This window comes from Pseudorasbora parva, chromosome 21, assembly GCF_024679245.1.
Source record: "Pseudorasbora parva isolate DD20220531a chromosome 21, ASM2467924v1, whole genome shotgun sequence".
In the NCBI taxonomy this organism is placed as follows: Eukaryota; Metazoa; Chordata; class Actinopteri; order Cypriniformes; family Gobionidae; genus Pseudorasbora; species Pseudorasbora parva.
Window position 1 is genome coordinate 8,060,933 of NC_090192.1, and position 22,626 is coordinate 8,083,558.

The 22,626-nt window shown below is 40.9% G+C and overlaps 1 long non-coding RNA gene across 1 annotated transcript; it reads right to left on the reverse strand.

The window, feature by feature from the left end:
* Positions 1-5,348: 5,348 nt before the first annotated feature.
* Positions 5,349-6,047, reverse strand: LOC137056151 (uncharacterized). The gene is made up of 3 exons (XR_010900208.1): positions 5,726-6,047; positions 5,558-5,617; positions 5,349-5,426 (listed from the first exon to the last, which is right to left on the reverse strand). It is a non-coding gene; the product is annotated as an uncharacterized lncRNA (long non-coding RNA).
* Between the last annotated feature and the right edge of the window lie 16,579 nt (positions 6,048-22,626).

Here is a 22,626-nt window from a genome sequence, read left to right on the forward strand (position 1 = left end):
GTGACAACACAGCCTCAGCCCCAAAGCCAAGTTCAAGTTCGCTACTTTGCACATTTCAGCTATCCAAAGACTCTGATGCCGTCTGCCCCCAGGTCATGAATGACCTACAGCTGAATGACATTATCACAACGAACAGTATCCCTGCACTGTGGGCAGACAACTCAACCAAAAGTCTACCACTGTGCAATACAATCAGTAAAAACACACCACACGGCGACATGTGGGCACCCCCGCACCCCACATCCAGCCCCATTGTTGCAGTGCTAACTAACAGCAAGCGATCGACACCGGCTACAATGCCGGCCTTGCAGCTGCTACCGCTAACTCCGCAAATTTCCAACAACGATATTGCGGATATGCAAACCTCTGACACTGCAATAAAGACAATTCCTGACCACCTCTCAGACCCCTCCAACCACCCTATCACTGACTCTGAGCTCATTGATGACTCTAGCCACAAGCATCTACATAACTCCAGACACATGATGCGTATTATGGACAACATTCTCTGGTGTGCACCCGATGGCAACACAGCGCCACAGCTTGTAGTGCCACGGTCGCAAAGGGGGGTGATGCTAATGTACGCCCACAACACACCATGTGCTGGACACCACGGCACCAGAGCCACGTATGACACACTGAAACAGGTGGCATATGGGCCTGGGATGCATCAAGATGCAGCAGAGTATGTTAGAGAAGGGCTAGTTCGCTGCCAGTTCCAACCAGCAAACCCGAGCCACAGAGCCCCACTGCAACACAGAGGGACCACGTTCCCATGGTCAAACCTACAAATCGACCGGATAGAACCCCTGCCCAGGTCCACAAAAGGCAAAAAGTACTTTCTCACAGTGGTGTGCCAGTTTACCAAGTGGGTGGAGTGTCAACCAGCACCCAAGGACACCGCCCAGACCACGGCATACCCCCTGATGAATCACAGCTTTTTCCTGTCAAGATTGCCACTGAGAATCAACTCAGACAGAGGCATCCACTTCACTACTGAGGCCATGCAACAGATCTGGAAATGCCTAAGAAACGCGGCCGTGATCATGCTCCTGTGCCTCCAGACAATCAGAGGCCAGCCACCACCAGACATCATCACACCGGGTCCAGCCTCGGGCATCGTACTGAGAGAGCAACCTGGACTGCTGATCACCAACTGCAAATGAATCCTCAAAAGAAAAACGTACTCTCCGGAACTTCACATCAGCAGCGCAAGCTCCTCCAGCCCTCCACACAAACGCAAAAGGGGGGAGGAGCCCAAGCCCTCTGCCTAACCTTATACCAGCTTCAAGAACCTTCTCCTCCAACACCAGGTAGTCACCTTGTAGGCAATACTGCCAAGCCCCACACTATGTCATGCATGTGATTTGAGAAAGAAGGCCTTTAACGAACACAAGGCCGCCTCTGAAGGGATTCTCAAAACCCCAATGACTTTGAACTTTGAAACAGAGAAACCAAAGTCGATCACCAGAAGGCACCCAGCCTGGCCACAATGCGAGGCACCCTCTGGAAAAGTTCCTAGTCAGCATAGGACATAAAAGTGTCAAGATGCACAGTCCATCTTCCTAGGCAGGAGACCTAAAGGACTGACTGGCCATTGCGAGGAACATGGTTCCACCCAGGGCTGCAGAAAGCCCACAGCACACCTGCACCACACAAACGGACTTCTGGATGACAGGTGACGCACCGTCAGGGCACCTGCTGCCTCGACACCTGCTGCACAAGCACAGAGACCTGAACTGGGCTACTGTCTGCCTTATCTGCCGTGGAACGACCATCACTTCAGGAGACACAAACAACTGGAGCCTAACATGGCTATGGTGTGTCTGATCTTCCTGAATCTTTGATATCGCTCGTTGTTGTCCATAGGAGGGACAACAACTAGCGAAAGGGGGGGATTATGTAGCGACTCAGGCGAATCAAACACACAATCGCCAGTTACATTTAACAAATATGTTGTGAAAGCTGTGTGCTGGGTGACAGACCTTCCCCCAACACAACAGAGGGAGATTCTTCAGTCACCCTGGAAACCATCTGATAAGGTGTTTTACGACCGGAAAGAATGTGGCCACAGGAAGTCTTATACACAAAGACTTTAAGACACAGAGCTTTTGCCTCAAATTATAGACAAACCATCTATAGATGAACATGCACCCCAGGACATTATATGTAAACACATAATTGTTTTGTAAAATGTTTCTTCTGTATGGTATTTTGCATCTTTTTGTCTGTGTCTTAACAAAGTACTAGTTCAGATAACCTCATATATGTCATGTCTCCTATCAAATTAATGCTCACTTCACGACTTACACTTCCATGTATATCACTTATTCAGAAAATGCAGTGTGTGTTTGTTGCATTAATTATAGTATGAAGACTCAGAGACCCACTGAGTCGAACCTTCAAACAAAGAGCAATAAAGTCTGCTGAGGAATTTCCCGCCGGGAAATCCCAACACTCTCATTGGTTAAGTCTAACCCTGGAGGGTGGGACTATTTCCAGACCTTAAAAGACCAGTGAAGACAGCCTCTTCCCTCTTCTTGTTCTCTTACTCCGCTCTGTTCACTTCTTCAACTCTCTCCTGTGGGAGCCAACACCCACGGGGGGGGGGGCTGGCACTTAAGCCATGCCACCAATGCAGGCCCTCCAAGCAGGCCTCATCTCTTCCAAAAATCTTCTCTTCTACAATCCGATCTTCAAGAACACGAAGCATCGCTAAAGCAAACAGCCGCTTCCCTCCCAACCTCGGAAAGGACCGCCGGACCGCCGGACCGCCGGACACGCAGACACACATGCACACAAGCGAGAAGCCAAAACGAAACCAAAAAGAATGCAAGTATTCTATTTCTTACTGCTGTAAAGAGGGTGTGTTATTTTCCCGTTGGGATAAATTAACTCCGTGAAGGTCGTATTTGGTTGAACTGAAGGAAAGTTGTTGCTTACCCTCCCCCACTCTCTTTGTCTCTCTCTCTCTCCCTCTCTTTGTCTCTCTCTCTCTCTTTTATCTCTCTCTCACTTCAGTCTATTCATTATTCTCTTTTATGTATTCTTTCGTTAATATCTATACTTCTACTCTCTTGATGCATATTTAGTATGTACTTTCTGTGTGAATTGTAATGTTATTTTTAGTCTGTGTTTATTAAACCTTCAAAAGACATTTAATGAGTTGAATCTGTTATTCTGCCACATACACAAAGTCAATGAAACTTGCGATCTAAACGTTACCTAACTGCTTATGCTACTATGTTAGTAAAGTAAACTGTATGACCATTGGAAATATTGAACTTATCCTGATCAGTAAAGTTAATGTTTCTTATGCGCTCGTAAAGCAGTAATCCATTATTGAGAATTGATTTGAAAAGTCTAACTAATTTGCAGGACAAACTTAGTAGGATAATTTCAAGCAATTCCATAAAGGGTTACTTGTATTTAATTAAACAATTTTCCCTATCGGAAAATTTTAATACGTAATGAACAACTGGCAAATCATATTCATAAATTCATGAATATTAAATATTAAATCCCTTTTGAGTTAATTATTCCCCGAGACATTAAACTCATGAGTCGTTGTTGTTACATAGTGTAAGTGGCGATTGATAGTGGATAATAATATATAATGAACTGACGATAACAAGGTCGCGCTGTTGACACTTGTGCAGCCTCTAGAGAAGACATTACAACACTTGACCCGTTTTCCTGAATACCACCACGACTGAAAATGACACTGACTTCATATGACAGTTCATAGCAAAACAATTAATTAACATTCACTTAAATTAACATTCCCTTAAAGTCACTTACATTTAAGAAGCAATATTTAATGTTTTGTTCTATTTCAGCAGTGAAAATCATTCAGAGCAGAACCGCAACACGTCACAGCAACGTGTGTTACTGAACGATTCAGCGTTTGAATGAATCGTTTGAATGAACGACTCAATGACTCACTCATTAAAACGGCCACCTGCTACCACCTACTGGAGGTTTGGTTTGATGTTTAAACATTATTGGTCTATCCAAAAATACAAATTTCAAAACATTATTTAATGCAAATTAAATTTTTCAGTGTAAATTATTTAATGTGATTGGTAACAGCCCTTATAGTGTCTTATTTTAAATTAATGTATAGATCAAATTTTACAATATAAAATGAAACCTGAAGCATAGCCTATATTTAATAAGATTAGAGGGGAAATGCCCTTTATATAAAGTAAAAAATAATAATTAAAAAATTCACAAATATGCAGATTTAAATATGTCAAAGCTGATTGAATACTGGTCAGCATATTGCTTCAGAATAAATTATATTTAAAACAAACACACACACACACACACACACAAAATATCAAACTTTTTTCCGGACAAGCACATGAACATGCTTAATGTCAAGCCCTGTATCCATTATAAAAATAATCCAGAAGGCTCTGGGGGGTTAATAAAGGCTTCTGGCGGACCGCCTTCAACTTACGAAATAAGTGTAATGCCTCTCGAAGTTCAAAAGGTTTACGCCACGTCCGACGTCATTGTCGCGGCAATTACGGTTTTTTTACACCATGTCCGATGCCGTCGCTGCGCCAGTTGCGTTTTTCTTCCCCTCTACATCCGACGACATCGTCGTGCCAGTTACACTTTTTCCGTAACTTTAATACGGAAGGCCGTCGCGCCAGAAGCTACATATTTTACATTATAACTTTTTACATTACAAACCCATCGATTCACATCAGAATGTCTTTATTAACCCCCCTGGAGCCATGTGGATTACTTTTAAAATGGATGGATGCACTTTTTTCTGGGCTTAAAAATTTGGACTGCCATTCACTGCCATTTATAATGCTTTAGATTTTTTTTAAATATAACTCCGATTGTATTCGTCTGGAATACACCTAGTATGGCTTGAGGGTGAGTAAATCATGAGGTAATTTTCCTTTTTGGGTGAACTTACCCTTTAATAGTTATTTATTTTACCTGTATCGATTCAAACTCACATTTAATAATTTTCAAGGAGTTTCATGAAACTTATCTGTATCTGATGGCGATCTGAGAGAGAGACCATGCAGTGAAGCGAGATGTAGTTTCATCCGATCCGTAAACCAGTTCAGTTTCTTGTCAAGGAGCAATAGATAAAAAAAAAAAAAAAAAAAAAAAAAAAAAAAAACATTTTATAGGCTTATTGACAACATGTTGCAATGTTTACACTGTACAATGACTCAATGTGATTTAATTAGGGCTGAATACTTCAAATTTCACAATTTGATATTATTTAAATTCATAAAGTTAATATTTACCAGAAATTGCAGCAAATATAGTGAAACGGCTGTCCACCTCCAACCATTCGAACAAATAGACGGCGGCGGCGCGAGTTGTTGAGAGCTCCATGAACCCCGCGAGGTAAAAGCGTGTAACGTTAGGAACTCTGTATTTCAACGGCTCTGGGAGCACAACACACACACACACACACACACACACACACACACACACACACACACACACACAAATATAATTATAAAACAATATAATGTCATAAATACACTTTGTAGATGAGGTTAAACACGTAACTTACTTTGTGTTATCTTGGTTAAAAGTAAACTCCATGTCTGCACTGCACGGTGAGTCATGTCCCCTGAGAGAAAATTTTTGGCTCGTTTAAACGCGCACAGCATATAAGTTACATATTGGTATAAATAAATAAATTATGAAAAACAAATGGTAAATGAGATAAAACACTTACTTTATAATATTTCCCTGTGAAAAAGTTCTCTCGCCTCAGTCGCCTGTTTCTATCCTCCGCTCTGCACCGTGTCAAAGAATATATCTCTAAGTTTAGGTGCGCACGGACACACACACACACACACACACATACCATCCTACCACAATATAATGTTATAAACTTCATACTGTTAATGAGATAAAACCATAGGCCGTAAAAGGATAAAACACTATGCCGGTGTAAACACTACTCATTTGCTCAGCATTGCGATTGAATGGAAATGGCGTCTGGTCTGTCAGTCGGTGGGGGAGGGGATACGGGGGCGCGCGCATACAGCACGTGCATTTCCTGGATGTACATAATTATCCTCTCCGCCAGATGGCGCTGTTTTCACTACCCGTGTTAATACAAAAACTCTTTACTCATTGACTCCTTGAATTAAGACTTGGTTTATATGGTGCGGAATGGTACGTATTAAATACGGTAAGTTAAATAAATGTGCTCATATCTATATAATTAGAGTGTTGTATATAAATCAGCTGCACATAGTAGATTAAGTTTAGTTTACTGTAGTTAAATAAATAGACTAAAGTATAATTGGAGTAAAATCCAGAACAGTTTAACTTATGTTTTTTAAGTTAAAACAACAATTATACTTGTTCATTCAACAGAAAATCTAGTGTAGTTATTTCAACATATGTTTTTGAGTTAAAACAACAATTATACTTGTTCACTTAACTTTCAGTCTAGTTGAGGACAAGAAAACTTAAAATGCCTTGTTGTCTGGACAATCTAGTTATCTCTACTGAAAAAAATTTGTTGAAATAACAAAATCGCAAAAAAAATTTTTACAGTGTAGTGCACATATCAATGAGCCTACTCATCAACATGGTAACACATTAGATATTTTCATAACAGCAGGATTAAATGTTAAAAATATCTCTGTATCTCAGTTACCCATTTTAGATCATTCCTGTATCTTCTTTGGTGTTAAAGGTGCCATGTGTAAAAATCGAGGTAAAAATATCCAAAAAATGACCTACACACATCAAAAGAATGAGAAGAAATAAGGGTGATAATGTCATAAAAAAGTCAAGTTATAGTGCTGCTGAGATATCAACCTTAATTAGCAGTAGCATTACTAGCCCCGGCCCGACAGGTGTCGTAATACCAGTCTCGGCCATGGGAGGCGGTATGCGGGAAACATAACCACCAGCCAACCTGGCGTACTAAAACCTGATGTCAATCGTGTGGAAAGTACAGCCCACTACTTCATTTCAATTCAGGGAAGCGAGTGGATGGATGGCCGAAGCCCTTGGCCCCTTAAATGTATCTGATATGATAAAAATAGCTGTTTTTACCTGACCGGAAAAAGCGGAAGTACGGGCGCCTGGCGATTGTGTCCCGTCCCGTCATAATAAAGTCCCGGTACTAACGAGCCGTTTAGAATAGGTGCCCTCCAGTGGACATTTTGGAAAAGTTGCATAGTGCACCTTTAAATGTAACTCTAATGCAGGTAAAATCAATCAATGACAAACAACAGGCGAATTTTAAATGATGAGGCTGTGGTAAACTTTACAGATATGGTAAAATTGTCTGATCCCATTAGCAATGACTGGTCGTTAAATGCAATGGTTTGAAATTAACAATACATTGTCATCTTTTTTAGATATTATTGCTCCACTAAAGGTCAAAAAGAGGTCTTCTGACAAAATGTCCCCTTGGTTAAATACTAAAAATGTGAGAGAAGTTAAGAGAAGTTGTCGGGCTGCTGAACGAAAATGGAGAAAAACACGGTTAAAAGTTCATTGCAATATCTATAAAGAAGCAATGACTGTCTATAAAAACCACTACTTTTGGCAAGAAAAAATGATTTCTCCAAGGTTATTGCAGAGAACTGTGGTAACCCTAGAACATTATTCTCTGTTATTGATCAGCTAATAAATACAGCTCCAATTCATCAGGATTTATCAGCATCAAAATGTGAAGAATTTGCACAATTTTTTTATGATAAAATATCATCAATAAGAACTAGTATTGCCATCGAACAAGGTATAGCTGATAAAATATGTAATAGAGATGAAACCTTCTGTGAATTTACTTGCATAACATTAACTGGGCTTCACGATGTTGTTACTGCTTGTAACTCCACTACCTCATGCGTTGACCCTGTACCTACAACTTTTATTTTTTAAATTAGTGTTTGACAGTGTTCCAAGACATGTCTTGTATATCATAAATACTTCTCTTCAGACTGGCTACTTCCCTGAGGCTTTTATAACAGCTATTGTAAAACCTGTGTTGAAGAAACCTAATCTGGATAGTAATGTCCTGGCTAATTTTAGACCAATATCTAACCTCCCATTTGTTAGTAAAATACTTTGCAGCACAAATAAACTCCTTTCTTAAAGAAAATCCAAATTATGGAGGATTTTCAGTCTGGTTATAGAGCGTACCATAGTACAGAAACTGCCCTTACAAAAATAACTATTGATTTGAGAATACATTTTGACAAAAGTAAGGTCTCAATTCTTGTTCTTTCAGACTTAAGTGCAGCGTTTGATACGATTGATCACGATATTTTAATCAATCGTCTGGAAAAGCTAGTAGGTCTTTACGCTAGTGTATTAAACTGGTTTAAAACATACATTAAAGGGAGATATTTTTATCTTAAATTTGGAGAACATATGTCTGAGAAACATTCTCTGTGGAGTCCCTCAAGGAAGCTGCCTTGGTCCTCTATTATTATTGGTGACATCATCAGAGAAAACAATGTGTGTTTCCATAGTTATGCTGATGACACACAGCTCTATATTTCTGTCCAGCCAAATTATAATGCAGCTGTTAGTTCTATTACTACTTGCCTCATGGCAGTAAGTAATTGGATGAGTAATATATATTTTTTTATTATTAAATGAGGATAAGACTGATATTCTACTAGTCGGCCCAAAAACGAAGAGAGAAATGCCGCTCCAGAATTTAGTCATATTGACCCCATGGATTAGACCGGAGGTTACAAGCTTTGGTGTTATTTTAGACTCAGATCTAAGCTTTGACTCCCATATTAAGAAAGTGACAAAATCATTCTTTTTCATCTAAGAAATATGGCTAAAATAAGACCATTCTTAAACCAGAAAGATGCAGAAAAACCAATCCATGCTCTTATCTCAAGTAGATTAGACTATTGTAATGCATTTTTTACAGTTCTCCCTCAAAAATCAATAAACAGACGTCAGCTTATTCAAAATTCAGCAGCTCGGTTATTAAAAAGAACTAAAAAGAGAGAACACATCACACCAGTTTTAGCTGCAATGGCTTCCAATAAAATTCAGAATAGATTTTAAAGTCCTCTTTATCACATATAAAGCTCTTAACGGACAAGGACCTAACTATAGTGTCAGTTCTTTTGTTAATTATATTCCATCAAGAACTCTAAGATCATCTAGTGCAGGGTTATTGGAGGTTACCAGTTATCAACGAAGGAAAATCGGTGATGCGGCTTTTGCTAATTATGCGCCAAAACTATGGAACACGCTACCATCAGATATTAGGAAAGCTAGTACACTGAGGGCCCTATTTTAACGATCTGAAACACAAGTGTCAAAGCGCGAAGCGCAAGTAACTTTGTGGGCGGGTCTCGGCGCTGTTGCTATTTTCCCGGCGGGATAAATGGCTCTTGCGCCCGGCGCAAATCTAAAATGGGTTGGTCTGAAGTAGCTTCATTATTCATAGGTGTGGTTTGGGCATAACGTGAATAAACCAATCAGAGCGTCATCCAACATTCCCTTTAAAAGCAGGTGCGCAAGTACCATTATGGATTGCTATTATTATGCCGTATTTACCAGGCGCACACCAGGAGCGGTTCACAGCTGACGTGACTGATGTTCTTGTAAGAGCAGTGAAAGACAGAGAAGTTGTGTTGTATGGGGATTGGAGAAACCCACCCAAAATAGCGTCAGTTAAACAGTTTTTTCAGTCGATTTTTTTTCCTGGTTCTTGACGGACAAACCAATTTGTCAGATGTCCTTATATACATATATGTCTTGCCACTATTGGGCAAGTCTGATCCTTAATTACTACAATTAGCCTGAATAATTTGTAAGCTAGATTTATGCCTATTTTTTCACATCTTCGTGGCACACCACAATGATTTCCGTCATCTCATGTGTTAATATTTTTCAGTGTAACAATTTATGATTTGCAAAAATAACTGTTGCATCTGTGTAGATTACATGAGCAAAGTGTATGCGCGTTGTGCACGCTATACATTATGGTCAAGCATGCGCCCTTAAAATAGCATACTGAACAACGCGCAACGCGCCACTGACTTTAGACTAGGTTTTTTCTGGTCAGTGGCGCAATTGTTTAATGGAACCGCAAAATAGCACCAGCGATTGTTTGCGCCGGAACACGCCTCCTTTTTTGTGCTGAACCGCCCAGGGAGTGCAAGTTCATTCACTAGTTTAGCGGCGTGCTTCTGTGGAGGGAAAAGCGTGCTTTGCGCGGGTGCAAAATAGGAATGACACATGCGTTTGTACAAAGTCAATTGCGCTGGGTGCAAGATAGGGCCCTTAGTATTTTTAAAGTTAGGGTCAGGTCAGGACAGGTTTGGTCAGTTTAAGGGTAAAGTTAGAGACAGGTGTGGTGGTGTGGGTCAGTTTAAGGGTAAAGTTAGAGACAGGTGTGGTGGTGTGGGTCAGTTTAAGGGTAAAGTTAGGGACAGGTGTGGTGGTGTGGGTAAGTTTAAGGGTAAAGTTAGAGACAGGTGTGGTGGTGTGGGTCAGTTTAAGGGTAAAGTTAGAGACAGGTGTGGTGGTGTGGGTAAGTTTAAGGGTAAAGTTAGGGACAGGTGTGGTGGTGTGGGTAAGTTTAAGGGTAAAGTTAGGGACTGGTGTGGTGGTGTGGGTAAGTTTAAAGGTAAAGTTAGGGACAGGTGTGGTGGTGTGGGTAAGTTTAAGGGTAAAGTTAGGGAGAGGTGTGGTGGTGTGGGTAAGTTTAAGGGTAAAGTTAGGGACAGGTGTGGTGGTGTGGGTCAGTTTAAGGGTAAAGTTAGGGACTGGTGTGGTGGTGTGGGTAAGTTTAAGGGTAAAGTTAGGGTCAGGTGTGGTGGTGTGGGTAAGTTTAAGGGTAAAGTTAGGGTCAGGTGTGGTGGTGTGGGTAAGTTTAAGGGTAAAGTTAGGGTAAGGTGTGGTGGTGTGGGTAAGTTTAAGGGTAAAGTTAGGGTCAGGTGTGGTGGTGTGGGTAATTTTAAGGGTATTGGATAGTCTGGCTACACACTGGTTGTGTGGCATGAGGGTTTCAGCTTCATGGTGTGTCCATTTATATTTTCGCTCCCATGATAACAGGTTAGAGCTTGAACACTGCCTGTGTGAAACGCGTGCATGCTAGAAATAGAACTGATGTCTATTTTTCACGCAACACACAACGTGTTGGAAGCGTTTCCAGACAAAATAGAATAGGAAAAGATGTTTATATGTAATTTTGACACAAATAGATATTAATAAATGACATTTTGATGTTTGAAAGTCTCTAGGTTGACATAAATGCAGATATAGGCCTAATTGTATTGTAAAATAAATCTAATAATCCATTTTTAAATAATAGCACCTGTCAATACAGAACAAAATATTCTGCAAAAAAAGTCAATTTTGCCGTCAATACTGCCAACGTTGTCTTTGCTGTATCAGAAGGCTATATTTTTAGGCTATGTTTTTCATGAAGTATAGGCCTTGGCTAGCAGCAGCAGCGCTGCATCAGACTTACTGGGGTGCAGTAACACTGACACACGCCATGCTCACACCACGCAGCCACTGTGTAGTCCCTCTAAGGTGTACGGGAAGTGTCAACACTGTAATCATAAATATAACTATAGAATTTTTTTTTATGTAAGTACAAACATTTTATTTAATGTACACAATAAGTGCATTCTATCAAATGATCAATTAATGTTAGTATGGTAGTTAAGGCCACTTAATATAAAGTGGGTCCCAAAAGTTGATTTAGTGTTTTCTGTTTTAATATACTTTTATTTATATTTTCTTTGATGGCAAAGCATAATTTACAGCATCATTACTCCAGTATTCAGTGTCACATACGGTGGCCTAGTAGTGCAGCCGTACTAAATTAAACCACAATAAAACGAATTTCCCACAACACAACGGAAACAAGGTACAACACAACTAAATCACAACAACACAACGGAAACGAGCCACAACACAACGAAATAATCACAGCAGGACGGAAACGAGCCACAACACAACGGAAATGCTCCCGAACACAAGGGGGCTCTCGGAGTGCAATAAAGTTAGTTGCCCTTCCTTGCCATTGCTCTATAGATTGGCCAGTCTTACAAATATATAAACACTACGATCAGTTTTAAGTGTGTAACCATTGTATGTCGACATGAAATATCAACGCAAAATCACCTACAGGCATCTGCATATTTATACTCAAAAACGTTTTTACTCGTGATCATAGCGCTTGATGCCTAAGGGAACGTCTGCTAATTCCACCAAGTGGTTGAAATGTATAATTGTATTAATTAAAATTACTTTTTTTGTTTTGTTTAAATGTTCAAATTCCAATGTTAAGCATTGAGTTAGTTTTTTTAGAATACAAAAAAGCCGTGGGATTTTAACATATCTGTTTTTAAATGTTAAAAGTAATTTTAATTCATACAAATTACATGTTTCAACTGCATGGTGGAATTGGCAGACGTTCCCTTAGGCATCAAGCACCATGGCAGCGTGTAAAAGAGTTTTTTTTTTAATTTAAATTTATTAATTTATTTCTGTACGGATATTATATGGATGCAGTACAAGGGGTGGAACGAAACCCAATTGCGTTTATACAGAGTTCCACTCCACTTACATGAAAAAAAAGACACGCCAACAAATAAGTTGAAAAATAAAAATAAAAAAGGGTGAAAAATACATTTTCAGAAGCCTGATTATCCTTTTAACTTAAAGTTACAGATGTTAAAGAGTAATGATAATGGTAATTTCCGAGTATACATATGCAGCTATAATGCCTGTAGGTGATTTTGAGTTGATATTTCATGTCGATATACAATGGTTACACACTTAAAACTGATCGTAGTGTTCATATCTCTGTAAGACTGGCCAATCTAGAGCAATGGCAAGGGAAACTAACTTTATTGCACTCCGAGAGCCCCCTCGTGGTCGGGAGCATTTCTGTTGTGTTGTGGTGATTTCGTTGTGTTGTGGTGATTTCGTTGTGTTGTGGTGATTTCATTGTGTTGTGGTTTAATTTAGGACGGCTGCACTACTGGGCCACCGTAGTCACATGATCCTTCAGAAATAATTTTACTTTTAATAATTTACTGCTCAAGAAACAAACAAAAAATAAACAAAATTGGGCTAATTAAGGTTAAAAAGAAGGAAAAAAAAACACTTATTCAGCAAGGACAGAAAAGACATTTATAATATTACAGAAGATGTTGTTCGTTGAACTTTCTATTAATCAAAGAATGTTGGGTTTCCAAAAAAATATTAACTGTTTTCAACCTTGCTAATTATTATTAAAAATAATAATCTTATCATTGATCACCAATAACTGCAAATAATTGCACACCAAATCAGCATTAGAATTATTCCAAACATTTGACTGTTAGTGAACAACACATGACCCCGACAGGAAGCTGCGATATTGTGAGCAGCATTTCTAACCATGTTGACATTTGGACAGTTTTAGCAGCGTTCTTTTTCATTAGCGTGGCTTAGCATCTCCTGTAAAGCACCACCACTTCTGTCATACAAACTGAGACAGACACCTTTGACCACTCTGCTAGGTTTGCCTTTAAAATTTGCAACTGGATATGTAGCCAAACAGACAGACGTCTTTGACTGTTATATCAGATCTCACGCTGTTTTTGTGTGTTCCTTTAGAACAAGACTGGGCAACTTCGGTCCTGACCAGTGTCCTGCAGAATTTAGCTCCAACCCTGATAAAAACTCACTTGCCTCTAACTTTCTGTCAATCCTGAAGAGATTGATTAGCTTGTTCATGTGTGTTTGATTATTGATGAATCAACTCTGCAGGATAGTGGCCTGATTATATTATGTAGTTTACATAAGACAGAACCTGTCTGTAAACTAAAGTTTTGAGCAGTGCTGGAGAGTAAAGTATTTTTACTTCATTGTTGCATTTAAGTAAATTTTTCAAGTATCACTATATCACAGTATTTTTATTTTAACTTTACTTTCACTCTACTACATTCCAATAGACCTATTGTCCTTTTTACTTATTTTAGGATTTATTCTTGTAAATAAAATCATACTTAGGTCATGATTGTCCGTTGTTTGTGAACCAAACCAAATACAGTAACACACTGCAAGCATTCACAACACAACCAAATACAGTAACACACTGCAAGCGTTCACAACACAACCAAATACAGTAACACACTGAAAACATTCACAACACAACCATATAACACACTGCAAGCATTCACAACACAGCCAAATACAGAAACACACTGCAAGCGTTCACAACACAGGCAAATACAGGAACACACTGCAAGCGTTCACAACACAGCCAAATACAGAAACACACTGCAAGCGTTCACAACACAGCCAAATACAGGAACACACTGCAAGCGTTCACAACTCAACCAAATACAGAAACAGAAGCAAAAGTTCACAACACAGCCAAATACAGAAACAGAAGCAAAAGTTCACAACACAGCCAAATACAGAAACACACTGCAAGTGTTCACAACACAACCAAATACAGAAACACACTGCAAGCGTTCACAACACAACCAAATACAGGAACACACTGCAAGTGTTCACAACACAACCAAATACAGGAACACACTGCAAGTGTTCACAACACAACCAAATACAGAAACACACTGCAAGCGTTCACAACACAGCCAAATACAGGAACACACTGCAAGCGTTCACAACACAACCAAATACAGTAACACACTGCAAGTGTTCACAACACAACCAAATACAGGAACACACTGCAAGCGTTCACAACACAACCAAATACAGAAACACACTACAAGCGTTTACAACACAACCAAATACAGGAACACACTGCAAGTGTTCACAACACAGCCAAATACAGAAACACACTGCAAGCGTTCACAACACAGCCAAATACAGAAACACACTGCAAGCGTTCACAACACAGCCAAATACAGGAACACACTGCAAGCGTTCACAACACAACCAAATACAGTAACACACTGCAAGCGTTCACAACACAACCAAATACAGGAACACACTGCAAGCGTTCACAACACAACCAAATACAGTAACACACTGCAAGCGTTCACAACACAACCAAATACAGAAACACACTGCAAGCGTTCACAACACAACCAAATACAGAAACACACTGCAAGCGTTCACAACACAGCCAAATACAGAAACACACTGCAAGCGTTCACAACACAACCAAATACAGAAACACACTGCAAGCGTTCACAACACAGCCAAATACAGAAACACACTAAAAGCGTTCACAACACAACCAAATACAGAAACACACTGCAAGCGTTCACAACACAGCCAAATACAGAAACACACTGAAAGCGTTCACAACACAACCAAATACAAAAACACACTGAAAGCGTTCACAACACAACCAAATACAGAAACCCACTGCAAGCGTTCACAACACAGCCAAATACAGTAACACACTGCAAGCGTTCACAACACAACCAAATACAGAAACCCACTGCAAGCGTTCACAACACAACCAAATACAGAAACACACTGCAAGCGTTCACAACACAACCAAATACAGAAACACACTGCAAGCGTTCACAACACAACCAAATACAGAAACACACTGCAAGCGTTCACAACACAACCAAATACAGAAACACACTGCAAGCGTTCACAACACAACCAAATACAAAAACACACTGAAAGCGTTCACAACACAACCAAATACAAAAACACACTGAAAGCGTTCACAACACAACCAAATACAGAAACACACTGCAAGCGTTCACAACACAACCAAATACAAAAACACACTGAAAGCGTTCACAACACAACCAAATACAAAAACACACTGAAAGTGTTCACAACACAACCAAATACAGAAACAGAAGCAAAAGTTCACAACACAACCAAATACAGAAACAGAAGCAAAAGTTCACAACACAACCAAATACAGAAACACACTGCAAGCGTTCACAACACAACCAAATACAGGAACACACTGCAAGTGTTCACAACACAACCAAATACAGGAACACACTACAAGCGTTCACAACACAACCAAATACAGAAACACACTACAAGCGTTTACAACACAACCAAATACAGGAACACACTGCAAGCGTTCACAACACAGCCAAATACAGAAACACACTGCAAGCGTTCACAACACAACCAAATACAGAAACACACTGCAAGCGTTCACAACACAACCAAATACAGAAACACACTGCAAGCGTTCACAACACAACCAAATACAGAAACACACTGCAAGTGTTCACAACACAGCCAAATACAGAAACACACTGCAAGCGTTCACAACACAAGCAAATACAGAAACACACTGCAAGCGTTCACAACACAACCAAATACAGTAACACACTGCAAGTGTTCACAACACAACCAAATACAGAAACACACTGCAAGCGTTCACAACACAACCAAATACAGAAACACACTGCAAGTGTTCACAACACAGCCAAATACAGAAACACACTGCAAGCGTTCACAACACAAGCAAATACAGAAACACACTGCAAGCGTTCACAACACAACCAAATACAGTAACACACTGCAAGTGTTCACAACACAACCAAATACAGAAACACACTGCAAGTGTTCACAACACAACCAAATACAGTAACACACTGCAAGTGTTCACAACACAGCCAAATACAGAAACACACTGCAAGCGTTCACAACACAAGCAAATACAGAAACACACTGCAAGCGTTCACAACACAACCAAATACAGGAACACACTGCAAGCGTTCACAACACAACCAAATACAGGAACACACTACAAGCGTTCACAACACAACCAAATACAGAAACACACTACAAGCGTTTACAACACAACCAAATACAGGAACACACTGCAAGTGTTCACAACACAGCCAAATACAGAAACACACTGCAAGCGTTCACAACACAACCAAATACAGAAACACACTGCAAGCGTTCACAACACAACCAAATACAGAAACACACTGCAAGTGTTCACAACACAGCCAAATACAGAAACACACTGCAAGCGTTCACAACACAAGCAAATACAGAAACACACTGCAAGCGTTCACAACCAGCCAAATACAGGAACAGCTGCAAAAGTTCACAACACAACCAAATACAGAAACAGAAGCAAAAGTTCACAACACAGCCAAATACAGAAACACACTGCAAGCGTTCACAACACAACCAAATACAGAAACAGCTGCAAAAGTTCAAAACACACTGCAATCACTCACAGTACACATCAGGATGTTAAAATAAACAAACAAAAACAACTGAAAAAGGTTTTTGTGAAAAAAACTCACCTTTCAGTTCATCAACCACACCACTGAGAGTTAACTGAACAAGTGGTCTATCTGGGATATGGCGTGCGCTGTGAATCGTTGTCCATCATTTCGTGAGCAAATGTTGATAAAGACAAATGCCACATATTGAAAATGTTTGCGTTTTAAATGATGAAGACAAGTCAATGGATGTCACACAAGCAATAGTTTTGCTGGTGAAGAAGTCTGAAATCACAGTCAATTATTCACTGCAGAAAGTGAAACTAAAACCTAAGCAATGAGAGCTGAATATGTTCGAAAAACGGTATAACTTTAAATTTTTTCTTAATATTTCTCCTAAGACCCATCAACCAGCATACCCGGTTAAAAAAGTAATCGGTCTCCACTGCAACCCTGACAGCTGAAGTGAATAACACTGATTATCTCTTCATCACTGCACCTGTTAGTGAGTGGAGAAGGTAGAAAGTGAACATTTTGAAGCAGGAAAAATGGGCAAGCGGAAGGATTTGAGCGAGTTTGAAAAGGGCCATATTGTGATGGCTTGACGACTTGGCCAGAGCATCTCCAAAACTGCAGCTGTTGTGGGGTGCTCACGTTCTGCAGTGGTGGAGTTTTCAAAAATGCAAGTACATGCAAAATATAACATTCATAACTAGTAGGCCAGGGGTTTTTCAAACTTCATGATGCCAAGGACCCCCAAATATGATTAAACTTTTATGAAGGACCCCTTCTAAAATCAATCTAAATATTTTTATGTATGAAAAAAAATAAAAAAAAATTAAACTGTTTGGTAAATAGTAAGTGTGACATTATAAATACAACATTTTTTTTCCAAACTTAAAATGGCTATAATTAATGTTGGATGTATAAACCAGGGGCCGTATTCACAAAACATCATAAGGATAAAAGTATCTCCTAACCGATTTAGGAGAAACTCTTCAAATTAAGGGGCATTTCAGTCCTAATTTTAGCACTAAAACTAGCTCCTAAATCCACAAAACGCTCGGAGTAGTCAAGAGAACTCCTTAGACACTAAGACCAAATCACAAACAATCCTAATGGATGTTGCCGCTATCCGCCCAAATAACATTGAGGCAGTAGTGATAATAAATGTATCTTTAATTTAAACAAAAAAGTATTATAATGTTAGATTCCCTGTGGCAGTTGTTTTTACGAGTTTACACTTACAAAAGTGTATATGATGTGCTGTCCAAAGCGATCAAGGGCTCTGAGCTTGGAATTTAACCCAAACACAAAGTTCTGCCCTGTATCGCAGACCGGAAGTGAGGAACGGGGTGGCGGAGGGATGCAGGAAACTGTGGAGGTAACTAACTTTAGTTGAGCTCTCAGCGGTGTATACAGTATACCGCCTCTCGCACTGATTAGATAGACAGTTTAAATGTGCTCCTCACAAACTTTGTTTATAATAAATCCTTTTCGCTTGAATTTGGCTTAATCTCTCGAGTTGAAGATATGTTAGAGTCTGACAATTAGCTGAACATATTTAATTGGTGACACTTAGCCAATTTTTTTTGAATACAGCAACATGAAACCTCGTTCAACAAAATATTTCTATAATTAAATCATAGACAGAGACTCCTCCCTTATCAGCCAAGCACTGTTGGCATTGTTAGTAAACGTGATGACATCATTCATAGCAGTGGTTAACCCTGCCCTTACTCTTAGCATAATTAGCTCATAACTAAGGACTTTTGTTGCTATTCAGGAGAAATGAAGTTAGCGCAAGTTCTGCCAGGAAGACTCAACCGTACGTCACTAATTACCTTCTCATCTATCCAATCACATCCTTTACCAGAGCATATAAAGGTTGTACTTACTCATGTTTGAGTTTGCAGATACTACCGCTTCAGCACCACCATCCTCCCCACCACCACCAAGATGGGACCTTTCCTCCACCCCCCCCCCCACCCCCCCCCACCCCCCCCCCCACCCCCCCCCCCCCACCCCCCACCCCCCCACACAACCAGCCAGGCTTTCATATCATCCTCAACACCACCAGACGGGATCTCCCCTCTACCCTGAAGACTTCAGGATGTCTCTCCCTCCATCCACCCCACCACCACCAGATGGCCCCCTTTCGTACTTCGCGGGGGGTGAGCTGCGCCCCTGCCTCTGTAATCAGGCAGGATACGCAGATTCCGTACCCTCGGAATGCGAATTACAAATGGGGCCTACGCCAAAGAACTTGATTGCTTGCTGAGCTCCTAAATAAATGTTATTGTTACAACATTAATTCTTAATTCATTGAGTCTTTCTGGCAGAACTCTTAGTGGTAAGATAAAATGTTGTGTGAATGCGGCCCCTGGAATGAATGAATGAGGCATTTATATATGCATTAGAAACATTAGTTTGGTACACTTTATGAATTTTTGCTTTGTCTTTTTATTCTCTGAAATTTTCTGGGGAACTCTTAGAACAGTGGTTTTCAAACCCGTCCTGAAGGCACCCCAGCCCTGCACATGTTTTATGTCCCCCTAGTCCCTTATTAGACACACCCAATTTAGGTCTTGCAGTCTCTACTAACAAGCTGATGAGTTGAATCAGGTGTGATAAATGAGGGAGACACACAAAATGTGCAGGGCTGGGGTGCCTCCAGAACAGGTTTGAAAACAACTGCCTTGGAACCTTCTGGTTTGAGAACCCCTTCCAGTTTGAAAACCCCTGATATAGGCTATACAATAGAATACAACTTTATTTCCCAAGGAGTCATTTTGGCCTCAAAGAAAACCCAAAAAAGAGAGAGAAATGATACTGTAATAGGAAAACAAGCATCTGAAATATGTAGTGAGTAAGTAGTTAAGTGCTACCCTAGAAATCTAGACGCACCTTAGCGGCAGCAAATCTAATTTGTCGCGAGTGTCATCTTGCAACTCACAATTCACTTCTGACCTGTAGACGCCAAAATCCGGTCGGGCCATTCACATCGTGTATAGAGTCGGTGGGCGGGGCTTAATATAATGACGGCCGAGTTGCGCATGCGCGTGCTTCTAGTAAACACTGAAACTGGCGAACGGCGGTCTTTTGAATCAGCTTTGACCGCGACTCTGGAAGACTTGGAGTTAAGCTTCTCTCTGAGAAAAGAACAAAGAACAGCACTGAAGTCATTCTTAAGAAGGGAAGATGTGTTCAGAGTTTTGCCGACCAGATACGGCGAATGTTTAATCTGTCAACTAGCTCCGCTTCACCTTCGTTGCTCTGGTTGGTTGTAGCGCTATCCTATCGCGTGCAGAGGGAGACTGAAAGACAACCGTTTATCCCGCCCCTCGGATTGAGCCCTGTCTATGGTGAGTTTCCAGACCAAACATCTTGATGTGGTTCTGGCTTGTCAGGCTAGTTAAGTGCAATAATGACAAAAATCAAAATATAAAACTGAAAAGTTAAGTGTACACTCTTTGATAAATAACCACAAAATCCCAGCATGCTTGCATTTATTCACTATGTACATCTGGAATTGACCTACACTACTTTGTTGAGAGTTCATAAACTGTATAAAACATTTTGAATAAATTATATTTACATCTCAGGGAGAGCAGTACATGCACTAATGACATGATTCAGAGCAGCTTGTCTCAAAGTCTTCATTAGTGTTTAAACACTTGTGCTTGATCTCTGTGTGTGGTGATGTTTCAAAGAACCATTTGGTACAACAGATGTGATTACACACTTAATAGTGTAGCATTTGCTTTTTCTTTTTAACCACTTTTTTAATTTGTAATTCTTCCACCGATTGATATAGAACCATGGAGTATAATATTATGAGCAAATGCAATTTTAAAAAGAGTTGCTACAACCTATCCTGGATAAAGGCATATTTGTAATTTAAGATGTTATGAGCATCTATTACTAAGACAAAGCTTCCGTTGTGCCCTTAACATCGAAAATTATCAAATCAACATAACCAATTTAAGTCGTGAACACAAGATAACAAGACTAAAGATAATATTTAAAAAAATGATCCATGGCCGTTCAGGACTGCCACAACGATCTGACAACACAGATAGGTAAGTGATACGTATTAGGCCTCGTCCACACGAAGCCAGCGCTTTCCTAATCCGATAATTTTTTTTCCTCGTTTCAAGAAATATCTGCATCCACACGGTATTAAGAAAACGGACTAAAAACGATGTAGTTTGCATGCCAGGCCAGGGTGTGGCACTGTAATTCTGCCACAGTAATGATCAACTAGCTAAATGAATAAGAGGCACTGGATATGTTGGACATGCACACGGTGGTTTAGAATAGTCTACTAATTATCTATTTTACAAAACAAATTGGAGGCACAACAGTTTACTTTAATTTCTGCTATTTGATAGCTGCCTACATAACTTAAAGATCTCCCTCTTTTCGTTTTCTTCCTTGCTGCTTGTGGCAAGCAGCGGGGCGAGGGACCGCGAGTGCGGGCCGGTGACGAGTGGTAATGAGTGCAAGCTGCGCAACACACCGGTCTCGTCTCGCGGCCGGGTGACGGGAGCAAAAAAGGAGGAGCAAAGGCAGTGAAAGACGAGAGAGGACCAGGCCTGGATTTGTTATGTTTCGTTTACGTTTTGTTGTGTGTGTGTGTGGGCAGTTGTCCATGAGGGGCTGCCTGCGTATTATTATGTGTGTGTATGGCAGGCAGTCGTCCGTGAGGGGCTGCCCACGGTTTACTTTAGTTTTGTTTATTTATTTTGAATTAAAGTTTGTTGAATGTTCGCCGGTTCCCGCCTCCTTCCTTCCATAAACGAACTTCGTTACACTGGTGCCGAAACCCGGCAGGAAGGAGGGACCTGCTGTCGAAGAGCCCTTGCTGCTGAGGGGGATCGCGGTGCTGAGGAGGTCGGGCAGAGCGGATGAATGAGGACTGCGTGGGCTGCCCGAGGCGATGGTGCTGGAGCGAGGAAGGTGAGACAGAGAGCTCGCTGCCGTGCCCCTGGGTCGAGGTGGGGTGGCTGTCGTCCAAGAGGGAGCGGAGGAGTCGCCACGCTTGCCGTGAGCCGGAGCCTGCTGCCACCCGCCAGTTAGGGGAGGAGCAGGGAGCACTGGGCTCGCTGCCAGGTCCCTCAGTAGGAGGAGTCACTGCCTGCCGCCAGGGGGTGGAGGAGGATTGGGCTGTCCACCGGGCATCCAGTGCCATCGCACAGCACTGCGAGGAAGAGCCTCTCGGCGGGCGGAGGGCCGAGTGACAGTGTCTCTGGGAGCCGGACCAGATTTTTTTTCTTTCTATCTTTTTCCCTCTCTCCCCTCTCTCGTTCTGTCGCTCCTCGTGCTCCCGTCTTCATTTCTCTCGCCTCTGTCCTTACCCCCAGGTGCCGCAGCCGGTGGCGAGTGGTAATGAGTGCCAGCTGCGCGACACACCGGTCTCGTCTCGCGGCCGAGTGACGGGAGCATAAAAGGAGAAGCAAAGACAGCGAAAGACGAGAGAGGA